General features: G+C 50.9%; 1 protein-coding gene across 1 annotated transcript in view; it reads right to left on the bottom strand.

Annotated features, from left to right (window-relative positions):
- Positions 1-20,135, bottom strand: part of RESF1 (retroelement silencing factor 1) — a 273,652-nt gene that overhangs the window by 8,898 nt on the left and 244,619 nt on the right. The window lies entirely within an intron of this gene.

Below are 20,135 nucleotides of genomic sequence, written 5' to 3'. Positions count from 1 at the left end.
TGAAAGCCATTTGATCATCCACCGGGGAGGCCTGTCGAACCGGGGTGGATGGGGGAGAGTCGATGCAAACGATATCAGAGTTTTGATCCTCTTGCTGGGCCTCCTCCCAGTTGTCTGTTGCTTCTTGATCTTCCCCCTAGTTGCTGAGAAAAGAGGACTCCTCTTCTTCTGTGTAGATGTCCCTGTACGTGTCCATCCCTGTGTTTGAGGGTTAGGGTCTACCCGAGCCTTCTTCGGCGGAGGCTGATTAGAAGGCCTGAGAAATTGCTCCAGCCGATCCATACACCCCTCGAATTGCTCTGTAATCCACTTGGAAGATCCAAAAGGGACCTAACTGAGTAGGATACGTGTTCTCCGCTCTAAGGCGAGAAGAGGATCTCCTCAGGGTGCTAGAGAGGGGCACTTGGCTATCCTCGTAAGAATCTTCGGGATCGTAGTCCAAATCTGTCGAAAACCTTTCGGCGGATTGGCCCGTAGCTTTGGGCGGAACCGGCACTAGGCCCACTGCCGATGCGATCCTATCGATACTCTTACGGATAGTCGTAGAATCTTCGGGAGACGGCGCTTCCGATGATGTGTTGGTGACAGAAATTTCTTCCACGGCACCAGAAGGGCCTGTGGCTGGTTTCTCGGGTAGAGGCCTAGCCGTAGTTTTCGGGCCTGTAAGGGCCTTGGAAGCTGTCGAAGTTTATTGTCCAGAAACTTCGGCGCGTGTAGTTTGGGGAGTAGCGCCCTTTTTATGTTTATTATGCCCAGTCGTCATGCGCTGCTGCGGATGCGGGGAAGGCTTTGGATCTGAGTGATCTGAGGGTACCGCTGAAATTTCCGGTGGCCCGTTAGCGCTTTCGCCTTCTTCGACGGCGTATGGGTTGTGCGTTTGATGAGGTGCGATTGTACGCCCCTGTCACCGGGGGTGGTCCCTGTAGCAAGACCGGAGTCGAGCCTGGAAGGGTCGGGGACGGGTGTGGCGGATCTAGAAATATCCGACTCAACATGCCCCCGTCACTTTCAGCTGGTGTCGCGCCGGGGAAGGAGGCTCCGTGTGTGACATGCTGTACGCAGCCCACCGCTTTAACCGGCGCTCCCTAAGGGTTTTAGCTTTAAGGAGTTTACACGCCGAACACCGCCTTTCGTCGTGCTCTAGGGGGAGACAAGCGTTACACGTCGTGTGCTCGTCTTTCCACGGATATCTGACCCTACACATAGGGCAGAATCTAAATGGAGTCCTTTCCATAGCAGAAGGGAAGGATGACCAGACCAAAAGGGAAAGCAGTGGAAAAGAGGCAAGACATAATAGCAATATGGCAAAACCCCGAGCCCACTCTCCCTACTGTGTAGATCGTCCAGAAGGCCCGACCACGTGGAAGTCCGCACGCCGGATCTTAGGCGCCGAGACCCTCAGCCGTAGACGATTCCCCCGTAGTCTTCGTCGAAGATCTTCTTTGTGGTCGAAGTGACTTAAAGGGGAATAAACCAACAATTCGGTAAGATAAACAATGTCTCTTGTAAGAGCTCCACTATAGGGCGACCAGTTATCTGGGCGGAAAAAAACAATCTGAGGGACCTCGGCGCGTGAGGGATTTTGGGTACTACACATGTCACTATAGGCATAGTGTTACAGACACGCCTATGCCGACGTCCCCTTTTGGTCCCCGAAAGACAAGATGCAATACTCTGCGGTTACCACTGGATGTCGGACCATATGCACAGCATGCGATTCTAAGCAGATTAACAAGCATCAGAAATCACAGATTATACATACAGATAGACAGAAGAGTAAAAGTCAAGTAGCAAACATGAGTGGAGGAAATAAGGCTTAAGCTAATTAGAAGATAATTACATAAGAGAAGCAGTATATTTACAAAGTGTGACAGCCTGGAGGAAATGTGAGCCAGGGTCCAGCAAAAATAAGTACATAATCAGTGTACCAGTAGGGAGTTTTGGGCTTCTTGGTTGACTAGTCATAACTTGACATTACGCTTAAATGAGAAGGAGGAAGATTCGGTCCTGAGAGAGATGTTCCAAAGTTTGGAAGCAAGAACAGGGAAGCTCGCCCCGCCTGCTTTCTGCAGTTTGTATCTGGGTACAGTGAGGCAGTGTGCTTAGGCCGATCTCAGCGGGCGGGTAGAGGTGTGGTGTGTAAAACGATTGGCCAAATAGATGGGGGCCTGATTAGTCACAGTTTTGTGCGTGAGGGCAAGCGTTTTAAGGTATATTCTTTGGGTAACTGATAGCCAGTGTAAACTTCTCCTGATGTCCGAAATGTGAGAGGATCTAGGGAGATTTAGGCTGCCCTGATGGCATTATTTTGAATAACCTGAAGTTTGTTTAGATTGCGTTGGCTTGTCCCTAGGTAGAGTGCATTACAATAATCAAGTTTAGACATAACCAAGGTCCTCGCAAGGATGGTGCAGTTGGCGGTACTGAGGAATGGTCGGCAAGCTGTAATGAGCTTGCACGTGTATGCGGCAGCTGAGATTACAGCATTGGTTTGTCTGTTGAGCGATAGTGTAGAGTCAAGGTATATTCCTAAGGTTTTAGTATCGTTGGAGACCTTAATGGTGTTGCCATCAATATTAAAAGCTTTAAATGACGGGTCTAGTCTGCTAAATCGGTGTTGGGAGCCTAGGATGAGGAGCTCTGTCTTGTCGTCATTAAGACAGAGCTCGTGTCGGGCCATCCACGCCTGGATGACTTGGTAAACATCATTTAGGGCTTTGGTGTCCGCAATGTGATCACCCGTGATGGGGATGAGTATCTGGAATGGTTAGCTCAGTGTTTGTTCAGCTTTGAGCCTTGAACAGCTGGGACCAAATAAGATGTAATGAATGCCTTCCCGTCTGTAGATGCCAATTGCATGGGTGCCAAAATGTATGTGCCAATGATTGATGACATAGGAGTTGTTCTGTACATACCAGGAAAGGGTTATCCTAAATAAACTGCAGATGTAGAGTAACCTTCGGTCGTGCAAACAAAGATAAGGGGAGTGGCAACGTCTCCTCGCTCCGGGACCAGAGTATGCAAGCATGGAATTGCTGACAAATTATGTTTTCTCCGAAAATTCTATACGTAGCAGGAAGGCATAAACGGTCTAGGAAAGGACAACCTCAGCAAGCCAATATGTATAAAAGACAAGGTTTTCTTTCTGTAAATTGCTCACTTCATGACGACTATGGTTGTGGTTGAACCGGGTCTGCTTAAGAGAATAAACCGGTTTGTATTTTACTCCATGTCAGATGGTCTTATTTTATTTGTAATTACCAGTTTGCAAGGCCAACGTGCATTTGCTTTTTCATCCTGACTATACCCTACTACTGTTTCATGATCTAGGACCTTGGATTCCTTCATCTTCCAATAACAGCTCGTAGTTAAATAAAGAAAAAGGTCTTTGGAGGCAGTGCTGCTGTCACGCAACCCATCTGTTCTAGTTTTTAAGCTCTCCCATTGATTTTATCCTCATAACCTAAATAAACGGCATTGTGAAAAAATGAGTGCAATCAAATTATCTACATTGAGGTGTCCACTGTCTCATTAAGAGAGACTTGGCATGCATGTCATTAAGGAGGAACCAGGAGGGATGGGTGGAAGGAAGGAAATATTGCTCATCAGATCAATAGCGCTGCCACATAAAATACTAGCAGCACAGTGGAAGCAGAGAAGTGATAATTCCAAGACCGGCTGTCATTTAACAAACCTCAAATCGTTTTGCAGCAAATAAAGCCATCTTCCCGGGTCATGTTATGTGTTGCCCTCACATTCAGTGTAATAACAATGAGCTAGCAAATACTGTTTTTGCGACCAGTCAACTAAATAGATATACAGTGCGATTGTTGGGGAGAAATGGAAACAATTGTGTAGGAGTTTTAAGAATAAGTTTGCTTTACTTAGTTGTCAATGTAAATCGACCATCTGACATGGACAAGACCCACTGCTTTAAATGGCCTTTTCTAATCAGCCCTCCCTCAGTAACAGCACTATAATTTTTGTCAGGATCGAGGACCGGACTTCTCAAAGCTTAAGGAGGGTACCGGTACTCAATAAGGTGGGCAGGATAGGGTGGTCAACCGTCCTGCACACAGTGTGAATTTCCATAAATTTGCACTTTGAGGTGTTAACAGTTTATAACTGTATGGGCAGGACTGCCAACATGCTAGTGTTATTGGAGAGCTGTCCTCTATACAATTAACAGAGGAAAGAAAATGACCCCCTTGCCACCAAAGAAGAGGTATGGTCTGTTGCCCTCCGGAACAGACCATACTGGTATTTAATGAGCATGGAACTAGCTTCGAGAACCAACGGAGCGCTTTAGAGAGATACAATAGTACAGATATACACAGTGGGGTGGGGGTGTGGGGGTAGAATACAGAGTGCACAGAAGAGGGGTACAGTTGTACAGGGGGAGGCGAGTCAAGCTCTTCCTTCCTCCCGACAGCTTTAGATCCACTGTGTAAGCACTGGTCCTATCCCACCTGGGTGGGGGCAATGCCCTCCTCGAAGCCCTCCTGTCGTCCTCCTTTGCGTATGTTATTCCTTCTGAGTCCAGCATCTCGAACAGGGGCAAAGTGAAGATGTTAAATAATGCTGGCGACATACAAGAGCCCTGAGGTACCACAGGGAAGTATGAAGCCCTCAGCAGTCACCTTTTCACAAAACACTGTGGCCGTCCGATCGGAGAGGAATGACAAAACCCAGCTGGCAGCTTGCTTAGAGAAGGAGGCAGTTTCCTGGAGCCTAGTAACTAGAGTGGCGTAATCAACCAAGTCAAAAGCTGCTACAAGGTCCAACAGCATTAGGAGTGAAGATTTTCCCTTAACCATAGACCGTATGATGTTCGTTTTTAGATCTTTTAGGGTAGACCCTGTACTATGGTAGTTTCTGAAACCAGATGGTTTAGGACCCAAGATTTTGTACTGGCTCAGGTAATCCTGGATCTGTTGATAAGCAGTTTTATCCAGAATTTTAAGCAGGACAGGGGTGCTAGTTATATGGCTGTAGTTACCAAACGCAAGCGGGTCCAATGATGGCTTCTTCAAAAAAGGGACAATCCAAGCTTGTTTAATGGATGCAGGGACTGTGCTTTCTCTAAAAGAGCAGTTTACAATCTTGGTGATCAAAGGCACAAGTAAACTGGAACATGTTTTAAAAATAGCTGCAGGGCAAGGGTCACCTCTACAATTGGTTGGCTTCAGAGTGCTTAGTGTGTCTCCGATAGTTGTTTCTGTAACTTCTGAAAAAACGTTTTTTTTGTGGTTCTTTACCCTTCCCAAGTAGTTATTCTTGTTATCCACTGCAGGTGATTTTTGCCATTGCTTAAAAGCGTTGTCTTTTATGACTTTCACTTTATGTATTTCTCTAGAGTACCACGGTTTCGATGGCTGGGGTTTGACCATTCTTGATTTACGTGGTGCTAAGGTGTTTACTGTCAATAGCATCATATCGTCATATGCTGTGGCTAATTTGTCTGCTGATCCATGCCATCTAAGGAACAAGTTACTTACCTGTAACTGTTGTTCTCCAGCATGGGTCTGGCATGGATTCACATGCTCATGAATATTCCCTGTCGTCAGGCCGGGAATCCTCGGTATAGAAAAAAATCAGTATCTGTTTCGTTTCTGATCTGTCTTTCTTAGTAGTAAGCAATCACTGGTCTCTGGGTCATACTGCCCCCAGCCAATGACTGCCCTCTCCCTAAGCCCCGCCTCCGGCAGCCATCCTCAGATTTGGTAGCACGTAAAGTGGCAGTATGACCAAGTGAAGAGCCAGAGAGGGGTAGGCGGGAGGGTTCGCATGTGAATCCATGCCAGACCCATGCTGGAGAACAACAGTTACAGGTAAGTAACTTGTTCCTTCTCCAGCATGGGGTCTGGCATGGATTCACATGCTCATGAATAAGAGAATACATAGCAGTACACACATGCACAACCACGGGAGGTGGCAACAGGCTCAACATTAAGCAACTCTTACCTCCTCACCAGGCTCACCTTAGGCAAACAGGTTGCGCAGCACTGCTTGGCCGACCCTGGACTCCTCCCTGGAGTCCCGATCGACGCAGTAGAATCTTGTGAAAGTGTGCGTCGACCTCCACGTCGCAGCCCTGCAGATGTCCAGCAGGGGCACACCAGACAGGAACACCGTGGTAGCAGCGATCGCTCTGGTCGAATGGGCTCTCGGACGGCTGGGCAGCTGTCGGTTTGCCAACCAGTGACAGTGCATAATGCAGCCGGAGAGCCATCTGGAAATGGAAGTCTTCGAGAGAGCCTTCCCTTGATTCACAGTCCCAAAGTTCACAAACAGTTGTGACGTCTTTTGAAAACTCTTTGTGCGGTCCACGTAGAACTTCAGCGCTCTAGCTACATCCAGCGAGTGCAAAGTCCTCTCAGCCGGCGACGAAGACGACGGGGAGAAAACTGGCAACACCAAGGGCTCGTTGAGGTGGAAGTCCGACGCCACCTTGGGCATAAAGGATGGGTGTGTCCTCAGCACCACCCTCGTGTCATGAAAAGTCAAGTATGGAGGCTTGCAAGATAGGGCCTGGATCTCTCCCACTCGCCGTGCGGAGGTGATGGCCACGAGGAAAGCTGTCTTCCACGACAGGAACTTCAAAGGCGCCGAATGCATAGGCTCGAATGGGCCCCCCATGAGCTTGGTCAGCACCACATTAAGCTCCCACGCCGGGGCAGGAGCCTTCACCGGCGGGAATGATCAGAATAGTCCCTTCATGAATTCTTTCACCAGGCGATGAGACCACAGGGACGCCCGTCCCGTCGTCCTGGTATATCGGGAGATTGCAGCCAGATGTATTTTGATGGAGGCGTGAGCCAGTCCAGCTTTGGCCAGCGGCAGTACTTGAGGGGCCGTAATCCGCAGAGGGTTAATCTTCTGTGCACGGCACCAGACAGAGAACCTCTTCCATTTCTGTCTGTAGCACTTGAGAGTTGAGGACGCCCTGGCCTTTGCAAGAACCTCTCTGCAGTCGGCTGGGATGTCGTACCCTCCAAACTCTACTGCTGCAGGAGCCAGGCCTGCAAGTTCAGCGACTGCGGGTTGTGGTGAAGAATGGCGCCTCCTTCTCTGGAGAGAAGGTCTGCGTCTGTCGGCAGCTTGACTGGTGGGGACGTTGACAAGTCCAGAAGAACCAGATCTGCCTCGGCCACGCCGGTGCGACAAGGATCATCCTGCACCGGGACCTCTTGAGCTGGTTGATGAGCCGGAGCAGCAACGGCAGCGGAGGGGACCCATAAAGAAATAGGCCGTCCCAGGGGAACGAAAAAGCATCGCCCATGCTCCCCGGCTGGGGGAACCTGCTGGCGAACCTCTGGCACTTGGAATTCGTCGCCGTCGCGAAGAGATCGATTTGGGGTTCGCCCCATCGTCGGAAGAGTCGATCCACTTGATCCTGGCGTAGTTCCCACGCTTGGCACGAGCGCTGCTCCCTGCTGAGTGAGTCGGCAATCTTGTTTTTTATTCCTGCCAGATGAAGAGGCACCAGAGACATCCCTTGGGCGACGGCCCAATGCCACAGTTCCTGGGCTTCCCTGGATAGGGCCGGAGACCTGGTTCCACCATGCTTCCGGATGTAGAACATCGTGGTGGTGTTGTCGGTGAAGATCCTCACCACCTTGCCCTTGAGGGACGGAAGAAAGGACCTGAGGGCCCAGAACACCGCGCGGAGCTCCAAGATGTTGATGTGGAGAGACTTCTCCTCCGGGAGCCAAAGGCCTCTCGCGTGAAGATCTCCGGAGTGTGCTCCCCAACCTTCCAGGGAGGCGTCCGTCGTCACCGTCACCTGGTGAGCTGGGGTCTGAAAGTCCGTGCCCGCCGATAGATGGGAGCGGGTACTCCACCACCGGATCGCCTGATGGAACGTCTCGTTGAGAGGGATCCTGTCCTCGAAGCTGCCCGTCGACTGGATCCAGCGGGCGTCGAGGAACTCCTGTAAGGGTCTCATCCAAAGCCTGCAGAGGCGCACCAGATAAATGCAGGACGACATCATCCCGAGGAGGGACTTGATGGATCTTACCCTGGCCATGTCTGTGGCCAGCAGACGCTGCACTTTGCCCAGAATGGTCCCTGTCCTTTCCTCCGACGGCAAGGCCGGCCGCGCCACTGTGTCGAGCTTGGCTCCCAGAAACAGGCCGACTTGCAACAGAACCAGGTGGGATTTTGGAAAGTTGATGGAGAATCCCAGGTCTGCGAGCAGCTGGACGGTCTTCGCAGTGTGCTCCATGGCGAGCTTCCTTGTCCTTGCCCAGATGAGCCAGTCGTCCAGGTAGGGGTAGACGTGGATCCCCTGTAGGTGCAGCCACGCCGCCACCGGTGCGAGGCACTTGGTGAACACCCTGGGTGCCGACTTCAATCCGAACGGGAGGGCCTTGAACTGGTAGTGCCGCCCTTGGACCACGAACCTGAGGAACTTTCGGTGTCTTTTTAGAATGGGGATGTGGAAGTACGCATCCTCCAAGTCCAACGACGACAGGAAATCGCCCTCCTCCAGCTGTCCCAGCACATGCTGGAGGGTGACCATACGGAACTTCTGTGCCTTGATGTACTTGTTCAGTCGTCGTAGGTCCAGGATGGGGCGCCATCCTCCGGTCTTCTTTTTTACGAGGAAGTACCTTGAGTAAACTCCGGAGCCCCGAAGCCTCTTTGGGACGAGCTTGATGGCCCCCTTCTTGAGCATCGCCCTTACTTCCAACAGTAGTTGAGGGACGTGATTTTCCTTCCTGGCCACGGGTGGAACGTGAGGGCACTTCTTCTGAAACTCGAGGGCGTGCCCTTGGGCCAGGGCGTCCAGCACCCAACGGTCGGTGGAGATGGACTCCCACACGCTGACGAACCTCGCCAGCCGGCCTCCCACCGAGGTGCTTCGGTGGGGGCCCGACCCCACGGTCCGTTCAATCTTGTTTGGCGGCCGCCTTGCCTCCTTGTCGACGACGACGGGCACCACCTGACTTGCCGCGTCCCCTGTAGGCTTCCTGGGACGAACATCTTGCCGCTTGGCGGTAAGTGGAGGAGCCACTGCCGGATCCCTTGGAGGCACCTTTTCTGCCTCCGGAGCTCCGAAAGGACGGCCGTCGTTGTTGGAGCACTCCCAGTGCCCGGGCAGTCTCTGTGTCCGTCTTGATGGCCTGAAGGGACTCATCAACCGCCTTCCCAAACAGGTTGTTCCCGTCGAAGGGCATGTCCAAAACCTTGGTTTGTACGTCTTGGCGGAAATCCGTGGCCTTGAGCCATCCTCGTCATCTCAAGCAAACGCTGTTGCCCAACTGACGGAAACCGGTGTCGGCGATGTCCGTTGCCACCGTGATGGCGTGGTCCGACGCAATCTCCCCCTGCTGCAGTGCTGCAGGATTTAAAAGGCCTCAGCCCTTTTGGCGTCTGGAAGGAAGTCTAACAGAGGGGCGATTTTGAACCACAACTCCCTGTCGTAGCGGGCTACGATAGCCAGGGCGCTGGCCGCCTTGATAGTCGTCGCTGCGGATGAGATGATCCGTCGTCCCATCGTGTCCAACTTCCTGCCCTCGCCGTCCGGCGGGGAAATTGATGTCGAGGCAGATGCCCCCCCAGCTTTCTTCCTTGCCGCCGCCGAGACGACCGAATCCGGGGTAGGTTGTGCCCGAAGGCACAAGGGGGCAGCGTCGGGGACCCGGTACTTCTTCTCGTACCGGTCCCCCTTTGCTGGCGCCGTGGCAGGGTTCTTGAGTAGGGCGAACCCCTCATCCCAGATGTCATCAAGAAGCGGTACGGCGAGGACCGTCTTCCTTTCAGCCTCGTGCCGTTGGTAAAGGAACCCTTCTTTTCTTCCGGGCAGAGCTGGAAAAGCTCGGATGCCCTGGAAATCATGGCATGAAAGGATCCAATTTCGTCGGGCGGGGACGCCCGAGCAGGGGGCGACGGGGGACACGTCCCGTCGTCGCCACCGTCGTCATCTGTACCTGTCGTAGCCGTGTCCGTGCCTGTATCATCCCTGTGGGTAGTAGACCGGAGGGAAGTCAGAGCAGGCCGCAGAGGTGGGAGAGGTGGCGTAGGATGCGTCCTCCTCCTCTTATGCGGTGGACTCTCCGAAGGTCCTGGCTCCGGTTCCCCCGTCGGGTCTGGCTCAGGTACCTCCGTCGGGGGAAGGGGCATCCTTGTCCTTATCTCCGAGCATAAGGACTGAATCGGTGATAAAATGGCCACCGAGGTGTCCTGCGGCGCCGGAAACGATGGGCGCGAGGGCTCTTGAGGAGCCTTGTCGGCGACACCGTCGCTCTCGTCGTCGCCCTCGTCGGGATCCCTCCCGATGGGCTGGGCCTCTTCCACGACTTCGATGAGCTCTTCTTCAGAGGTCGTGTCCGTATCCACGATGGCCACCAGCCCCTCCCCCACCTTTTCCAACGAGGACTTCGTGGGGGTCTTCTCAATGGGCCTGAAAGACGACTCCCTCTGCGGTGGCAGGGAGACTCCGGGTCCTGAGGGCGCCTCCACTGGTGTAGCCTCCACAGGCTGAGCCAGGGCCGCGGCGACATCCTCAATCAAGGTCTTGGCAGGGTGAATTAAGACCATCGTCACCTTCTGGACGCCTGGGGCCTTCACCTTGGGGGGAGGGTCCGAGCCTCGCTCCCCCTCTGCCGGAATCTTCGAGATCGACCGGGGCTTCTCCAGAAGCTTCGCCGGGTTCTCGGACTTCCTCTTACCCGAGCCAGAGCGTTGGCTCGTGGTTGATGGCGCCGGGGAGGATGCGCCCTGCCTGGCAGCCAAGGAGCCTGACAGTTCGGCGCTCCCGGTGCCCGCGGACTCGCGCTGCTTAGCCTTTTGTTGGGCCCCCGTCGCCGGGGCACCCTCACAGGACTTAGAAGACCGCTCTGACTTCTTTTTCTTCTTCTCGCCTGACGGGCTCTTCCCTTCCAGCCAGTTGGCGAGACGGTGGTGGTGATCATTCATGGTCCGCTCCGACATGTTCCCACACAACGCACAGTCCTTCTCCTTGTGCGTCTTGTCCTCATGGAGACAGTAGAGGCATAACGAAAGCTCGTCCTCCTTGAAAACATTCTGAAGCTGGCATCAAGGGCAGGTCCTGAACAGCTTCCCGGGCGTCAAGCTTCCTTTCTCCTGGGCCATGTCTGGGGTAGGCCTCGGAACTTCTGGAATCCTCCAAAAGCGTAACTCGACGAAAACTCGGCGTAGAAAACTCTGAAACGGATCCCCGTTGATCGGATGTAGAAACGGTGGAGCTTGAGGCTCTATTTAACTGAAAAATGAGAAAAAACTCCTGAAAAAGCGCAAAAACGCAGCAAAAGCTCGAGAGCTTCAGCACGAGGACTCCCAACACTTGAAATTGCGGTAAAAATCTGAGGATGGCTGCCGGAGGCGGGGCTTAGGGAGAGGGCAGTCATTGGCTGGGGGCAGTATGACCCAGAGACCAGTGATTGGTTACTACTAAGAAAGACAGATCAGAAACGAAACTGATACTGATTTTTTTCTATACCGAGGATTCCCGGCCTGACGACTGGGAATATTCATGAGCATGTGAATCCATGCCAGACCCCATGCTGGAGAAATTGTTAACTACAGAAGAAAAGAAGGGATGTAGTGCCTGTGGAATAAGTTTACGTAGGTTACGACAGAGGGTCTTTCCAGGTATACTTCTCTTTTTTAGAGCAGGTCAAATTTTAGGTAACTTAAAAATAAGCGAGTGGTCAGACCAGGGGCAAGGATCAACTCTAATGTTATCCACTGCTAAGCCATAAGAGGCTACCCAGTTCAGAGTCCTGCCTGCATTGTGTGTAGGAAGGAGAATGTGTTGCTCGAAGTTCCATTCCTCCAATGAAGTCTGGACGGACTGATCTAGAGTGTCATTTGAGTAATTGAATCCTAAATTCAAGTCTTCTAGTACCAGAACCCTAGATGGGGGTTTAAGAGTAGGGGAAATCCAGTCATTTAGTTGGAACAAAAATTCCGGCATACTCTGGAGAGGGCGATAAATGAGAAAGATGTTTACTGTAGTTTTAGGAGCAAGTAACATTTTTAAATGCATGGTTTCGCAGCCGCCAATCCCCACTGAGTTCATGCCGTGTATATTGAGAGATGTATGAAAGATAAGGACAACTCCACCTCCCTTCCCTTCAGATCTATCTGCTCTCAGAATGGTGTAATCCTGGGGAAAGGCTAGTGTCAGAGAAGGCCCTGCAGCATCATGTAGCCATGTTTCAGTCAAGGCACAGAGGTGGATTTCGTACTCTAAGATCTCCTGTAGAGGGCTTTAGTAATGATCTAGTATTCAGTAATACTGCTTTCAGATCTGTTATCTGCATTTGGTCAGGAGATTTAGTGCTTCTAGCGGTGTTAATATTTGATTCTGCAGAGGAAGAGAGAAGAGCTGATAGAGGAGTAGCCATTAACAGATCATCATGACATACAGTATTAAGAGAGGAAGTGGGCGGGGCGTGGCCAACAGCCGAGCGATGAGGACGTGAGCTCGCTTCGCTCCCGGGCCGCCAGCCGTATCCTGAAACAATCCTGCTTCCCGCACAACCCAAAAGTACCTATTCGACGTGGGAACCTCTGCTGAATGTTCCGACCGATTCCTGGAGAGAATCGATGCCGCGGAACCCACTTAGTAAGATATTTATGAATGCGAGCGGACGCGCCACAGAGCTCGCAAGATGGCCGCCGCGGACCGCGGATGGACGAAGGGCGCCGTGGGTCACCAATAAACACTACTGAACTCTCCCTGAACACCGGCTGGACCGGACCGTACGGCAAACGAAGGATCCTAACTTCGAGGGCAAATCGTGAGACAGAGGGGCTACGCCCCTAGAAGCGGCGTCAACGGTCAGTGATCACAGGCACACAGCCTCGCACCAATATTCGCCTACACGCGGCTGCGGCCTACTGACACCATCGGAGCGCCCACTCCCGCCCGTCACCGAATAACTACCACCTCTATCCTGCGGTACGGAGAAAGGGGAAAGCGGGAACCCGCCATTTTGGGGCACAGGGACCCCGTGGGAGCGATCTACATCCTCGCCCATCCCCCGCTGCCCGGGAAAACAGCCGACACGGGGATACGAGGTAAAACTATCTCACGACACATCTACCCACGACGGAACACCGACGATTGGTGGTCGCGGCGTTGTACAATCTTGAAGCAGAACCCAACTGCGCACTGGACCCTACCACAGGATCCAGCGGACCACACCCGGACGACGCTGTCCAACGGAACATTTGCCTTGGACGCCACCGTTCAACGCCATAGACCATGCCGGCCACTACGGGGAAAGACAAAACAAAAAGGGGGACCAGCCAAAGTAGAATAGACCAATTTACCACGGCCGCAGCAAACGTACAAACGGACCATGAACAATCGAACTCCATGCTAGAAACAGAACAAGCCATATCCCTAAAGGATATCATGGCTGCGATAACCAACTCCAGAACCTCCATGGAACAAAAGATGGATAGCATCAGTACAGATGTCTCGCTTCTCCGTCATGATCTTCAGAAACTGTCCTCCCGTACGGGTGAAGCGGAGCAGCGGATTTCTGGGACTGAAGATGGGCTGCGCACCATGGAACAGAGGATGGCTGGGGTGGTGGCGCGCCTGAAAACACTGGAGGAGAAGGCCGAGGACAGTGAAGGCCGATCGAGACGAAACAACGTTCGCATCCTGGGCGTACCGGAGAAAACGGAAGGCCCTTCCATGGAACTGTTCCTTGAACAATGGATCACAGACATGTTTGAACCCCAGACATTCTCGAGGTTCTTTTCAATCGAACGAGCGCATCGTGTGCCCACGGGAAAACCAATACCCGGCGCCCCTCCACGCACCATAGTCGCAAGACTGCTGAACTATAGGGATAGAGATGCGCTACTCCAGACAGCGCGAGCCAAAGGCACCCTGACCTTCAATGGATCCAGAGTGACATTCTTCCCTGACTACACGAGGGAGGTTCAGAGAGCCAGGCAATCTTTTGATCAGCTCAAAAAGCAACTCCAGTCCTTACACGTAAAATACGGCCTGCTCTATCCGGCCCAGCTCAAAATTTATCACGGTGGGACAACAATACATTTCTCAGACCCGAAAGAAGCGTGGACCTGGGCAGAACAGCACATTGAAGGCGATTGGACAAACAACAGAAGCAGAAACAGAAACAGAAACCGCCACCCGCCACCGGACAGAGGACTCCCAGCTCCACAACCCCTGGTGCTGGAACCACCACAACAAGAAGAAATGGATTGAAACATTGGCACTGATGAGGCATTTTATTCCGCCGCGACCCATCCAACGGACTATAACATCACACTGTGCTATGAAAGGCACGCGGCCCGGGAGGCACGGGGGCACTCACTGCATCGGCCAAAGCCACGCCCTCAGATCGGGACTTGTGACCTGGATCACAAGACTTGCATAAGAACAGTAAGTCGAGAGAAAGGTGTAAAAAGCTCACATTAAGTTAATCTGGCGATATAGTTGTTTGAAGCCAGTAGAGTTAGGGCGACAGATACTTCATGTTGGGGAGGAGTATAGGGAGGGGGGATGGGGATTTGTTTCAAGTTAGTTATGTTCCGAGATACCATACCACCTGCAATGCCAAAAATCACACCGCCCCTGGCGCACCAATTGTCCATCCGCCCTTGCTAGCACTCTACACATCACGAATGGAATCACACCCGATCAGACACCAGCCTGCTTCCAACCTTGGCAGTTCTCACTATAACATGAAACATCACAGGGCTATCGGGGGACTGGCGCACCCTGTTATCGTTGAAACATGTGATAAATGGCTGGAATCACTAACGTGACCAGAAACAGAACAATCTGAGTGTTGACTTGGAACGTCAATGGGCTCGGCAATTGCATTAAAAGACGCCTAGTACTACAAATACTGAATAGACACTCCCCGGATGTAGTATTCCTGACCGAAACACATCTAGCCGGTACCAACTGCTCATTCTTTAAACGCACCAACTACAGGCTAGCATTCCACGCCGGTTTTACCATGGGGTCACGAGGGGTACTGATCCTAATACATAAAAGACTTCCCTTTGTCCCCGAATCCACTACGCAAGACACGGGAGGGAGGTTTGTACTCACAACAGGCACGATTGGAGAACGCTCGGTGACCATGATGGCGGTGTATGCACCTCCTAACCTATTGACCCCCCTGACTAACGACATTACGCCTCTAATCATGAATAACCTTGCAGACCTCACGTTGATCGGGGGAGACTTCAATGAGGTAATGGACGTGGACCTTGATAGAACACACAGAAGATCTAGAAACCCGAACACACGCACAAAACTTGCCACATTTGCGGGCGCACTGGGACTACAAGATGTATGGAGAACGCTACACCCCGCCACAAGGGAATACTCATACCACTCCGGTGCACATGCCTCGCTGTCTAGGCTAGACTATCTCCTATTACCACTGAACAACATGCACGAGGTCCGTGAGGCACACTTTCTCCCCAGAGGCATATCAGACCATTCCCCGCTTGTGATAACACTTAATACCAACAAATCGATTCCACCACCCAGCTGGCGACTGAACAGTTACTATTTAGGCTTCCCAGAGCTAGTTGAACACATCCAAAAGACCACTGAAGAATATTTTGAAAGGAACACCAATTCAGTAGATAGCCCGGTAATCGTGTGGGAGGCGTTCAAGACAGTACTCAGAGGGGAAATAATAGCCTGGACCACAGCCCATAAAAAGAAACAAGCAGAGGCAATACACCATGCCGAAGCGAATGTGCAGAAAGCGGAGACCGAACACCTAGCCCATGACAACTTGGAAACGCACCGCGCACTACAACTGGCGCAGGCGCAACTCCAACACATAGCGTTAGACAACGCAAAGCAGGCGCATACCGCAATGCGTGCAAAGATATACGAAACAGGGGATAAAGCCGGGAAGATGCTGGCATGGCTGGAACGCAAAGACCTGGGATCCAGCCAGGTCAGGCAACTAGTAACAGGAGAATCAGAACCATTGGTGAGAGACGTAGACATAGCGGAGGGTTTTGCAAAATACTACACTGAGCTATATAAGGCACCAACCTCACCACCCGTGATGAATATCCTAGAGGAAATTGCCCTCCCCTCCTTAAGTGCAGAACAGTCTACCCTACTAGAACAGACAATCACTGAAGACGAATTAACCCAAGCCATGTCAGAAATCCAATCGGGCAAAACCCCGGGCCCGAATGGCTTCCCCATTGAAACATGGAAAAAAATAGGTGCACACGTAATTTCCCCACACTTACTTCGCGCACTACAATACTCTCACTCACAGGGCTGTCTCCCCCCTGACCTAAGAAAAGCCACAATTGTGGTCTTGCCCAAAGCAGACAAGCCACCCGACAAGTGCAGCTCCTACAGGCCCATTTCCCTCATAAACTGTGAGGCCAAAGTGCTGGCCAAGGCACTAGCCAACCGCCTCCAACTGGTCATACACACACTCATACATCCCGACCAGTGTGGATTCATGCCACAGCGATCTACTAGACAAAACATATACAGGCTGCATACTGCACTGGAGAAGACGTCTGAGATTCAGGACCCTTTGGCTTTACTCGCCGTAGACTTCGAGAAGGCATTCGATTCAGTCTATTGGGAGGCAATATGGGCGATTATGCAACGTATGGGCTTTGGACCATACTTCATGAGCTGGGTCAAATTACTTTATAACCGCCCCGAAGCAGCCACGAAAGTGAATGGACACGTCTCCAACCCCTTCTATTTAGGTAGGGGCACGAGACAAGGTTGTCCCCTGTCCTCCCTAATCTTTGCAATAGCAAATGAGCCTCTAACAATTCTATTAAGATCTACGCAAACATGGAGTGGCTTTAGATGGGCAGAAAACTGGGAAGACAAGGTATCCCTTTACGCAGATGATCTGTTAATATACCTGAAAGACCCACGTATATCCTGCCCCATAGTGACGCGATTATTAATTAAATACAGCGCATTCAGTGGTCTTCGCGTCAACTGGAATAAATCCATATTGTTCCCACTGCAACACATAGACAACGTGGTGCCAGATGACTGTCCATATTATGTGGAGAAGGAGAAATTCAGATACCTAGGCATACAAATCACGAATAACCTGACAGACTATGTGCCCAATAACCTATATCCAATAATGACGAAATTCAAAGAAGACGTCCAGCATTGGATGTCCCTACCACTGACACTACTAGGCAGAGCCGCACTGTTTAAGATGCTGGCACTCCCCCGCTTCCTTTATATACTTCAAAATGCACCGCTATCTATAGCACCTAACGAATTCCAGAAAATAGACCAGACGCTTCGCAAACTGTTATGGAAGGAAGGTCATCCGCGCTTAGCACTAACCACGTTACAAAGATCTGTATGGGAAGGTGGGATTGGGTTGCCCCGAATGCAAACCTATTACTGGGCCAGTCAAATGGCAATAGAGAACGACAAACTCCACGCGGACATGACACTACCACACAACAGAGAACCAGACCCTAACCAAAATGAACGGCCCATACTTCGGTACCTCTACCGACAAAAAGATCGAGCCACTACCCCATCCATGCTATCACACTTATCTCTAACATGGACGAACGTCCACAGATACCTAGGTTGGGATAGGAGGCTGACCCCAGCTCAACCTTTGTGGAACAATAAACTACTTCCGGAAGTGAACAAACTTCCAAAATGGCACTCCTGGACCCAAGCGGGTATCACTAAAATTGGCGATATAATACGAGGTAACGAAATGATACCACTTGCGGACCTAATCGCCAACTCCGGTCTGACGATTAAAGAGCAGTATCGTTACACACAGCTTAAACACGCAATACAAACTCATCTTCCTGAGATGTTGGACATGCCTGAGTACACCCCTTTGGAACGAAACCTATTCCCAGACATGATTAAAAGCAAAGTGACATCTACCATGTATGGTGTCATAACATCATTTGCCACCGCAGAACTAACGAACCTGAAAACAAAATGGGAGGGGGACATAGGTAACATACTTCCAGAGGATTGGGTAACTGCCCTGATGTTCCCTAGAGAAATAGCGATCTCCTCCAGATTGAGATTGATACAACTAAAAATACTGCATAGAATATATTATCCGAGGGTAGCACTTTTCAAGTGGGGTAGGGCTCCCTCTTCCACCTGTTTGAGATGCAAACGAGATGAGGGTACCTTTTATCACATTCTATGGGACTGCACTATAATTCGACACTATTGGCAGCAGTGCTGTGACGATCTCTCAAGGGTATTGGGCAAAACAGTTCACAGAAATGCAAAACTGCTACTACTGGGGATAGATGATGAGATTGAACTGTCACGATACGAAAAAGTGCTATTGTTCACGGCCAGTGCATTAATCAAAAGAAACATAGCGCAACTCTGGGGCTCTGAATCAGCACCAAACTATGAACAATGGACCACGGATGTGAACATTTGTGTCGCAATGGAGAAAAGAATCTACACGGCTAGGGGATGTCCTGAAAAAGGCCCGAAAATTTGGCAAAAGTGGGAAGACTTACACTGAAGGATGCCCCCTGCCCAGCAGTGGGGCAGCACCCAAAGACATGTACGGATATTGCAGAGTCACACACTACTGGCATGATAAAGACAATTGACAACGCTTAGGGGCACTATAGTAATGGGTATGTGGAATGCGCTTGTTGGTGGGTGGGGGAGGAACGTAACCTTTTTCTCGCTGCGCGAGATGTGTGTTTTCTTTGAGTGAAAAAACAATAAAAATTGTTGTATTAAAAAAAAAAAAAGAGAGGAAGTGGGCTTCAGCTGACCTAGGGCAACCCAAATCTCTTTAGCTGGACTGTTTGCCTTAGAAGTGATACTCTGTTAGGTTCGCAGGATCAAGTCACTGAAGTGCCCACTGGACTTCAGTGACTTGATCCTGCGACTAACAGAGTATCACTTCTACAGCAAAGCGCAACAGTTGTTATGGGGACGAAGGATGGGGGATATGCCATCCGTCAGGGGGGCTTTAGGAGGAAGATTATTTCCCACAGTTTTTTTTACCAGGGGGGTGCATTGGGGGAGCAACTATGTTATTGCAAATATCTGCATGCAATGACAGTAAGAGTGAGCCGTGCCCATTAGGTGGATTAGGCAAAGAGGTAATCAAAACTTGACTGTCATCCTGAAAGGGGAGCGTACAAAGTGCATTTTGATGTAATGAAGAGTCGCTGGCGGGGTGAAGGCCCATGATTTCATATTGTCTCGGGATATCTGCGACTCGGCTAATTCTAGTGTAAGATGACAAAAGGGGGACAGCCATAGCCCAAAGAGAATAAATTAGAGTCACATAGAAAAGAAAATAATATGTGCAGCCCGCCCATGCCCGTTGTGATCCGGTGAAAACCGGTCTCTGAAACACACCAGCGACATTGTTTTGAGGGGCGGTAGACCCGGGAAATGTAGTTCTGAAGAACTACACAAGACACGGACAGCACAAGGCTGTCAGCGATGGCAGGAGCGTACTGCTCTCAAGTGGGGGAGGGACAAAGTTGGCGCTGCCTGCAAACACAAAACTAGGTAGTCTCTAAGTCCCAGATTGCTCTACCACGCACTATTAAGCAAAGAAATTTGTGATTAGCAGTCCTTACTGCTTGGAAATTAGTCACATGGCACACAATTGCGCACTATAACAATTTAAGGTGACGTATGATTTCAATCACACCATCTGCAATAGCTAGACACTGATATCTTGGCGCGCGCGCACACACACACACACACAAAATTGCGAACACAATAAAAAGGTCTATGTTCTTGACACAATACGACTGGGGATATTGTACTCAGTATATTGTTGTAAAGGAAAGGAGACCACCTCGGACTATTAATAGCATGCCGGATGGGGTAGGGAGAGAGGAGAAATGTTTTTTCTTCACAGTCAGTACGATATGAATGTACATATTAGCTTTGAAAAGGGCATTCGTTATCGCTCACTGCTGTACTGCACCACAATGTTGCTAACAGCCGTTACAATAATCCAAGACCTTTACGTTTAACCAAATCTATTTTCTCTGGGCAAGACAAATGAAACTTGCTGCTGTTCTATAGCACACGAACGCATTCGCAATAAAGTTGGAAAAAGGGTGGTAAAGAACCGTCACAAGGCAGTTGTGTTGCTAGA

Source organism: Ambystoma mexicanum, chromosome 12 (genome assembly GCF_040938575.1).
Source record: "Ambystoma mexicanum isolate Mex_15411 chromosome 12, UKY_AmexF1_1, whole genome shotgun sequence".
Lineage (NCBI taxonomy): Eukaryota > Metazoa > Chordata > Amphibia > Caudata > Ambystomatidae > Ambystoma > Ambystoma mexicanum.
Note: the sequence above shows the minus strand (reverse complement) of the source record. Positions and strands in the feature narration are given on the sequence as shown.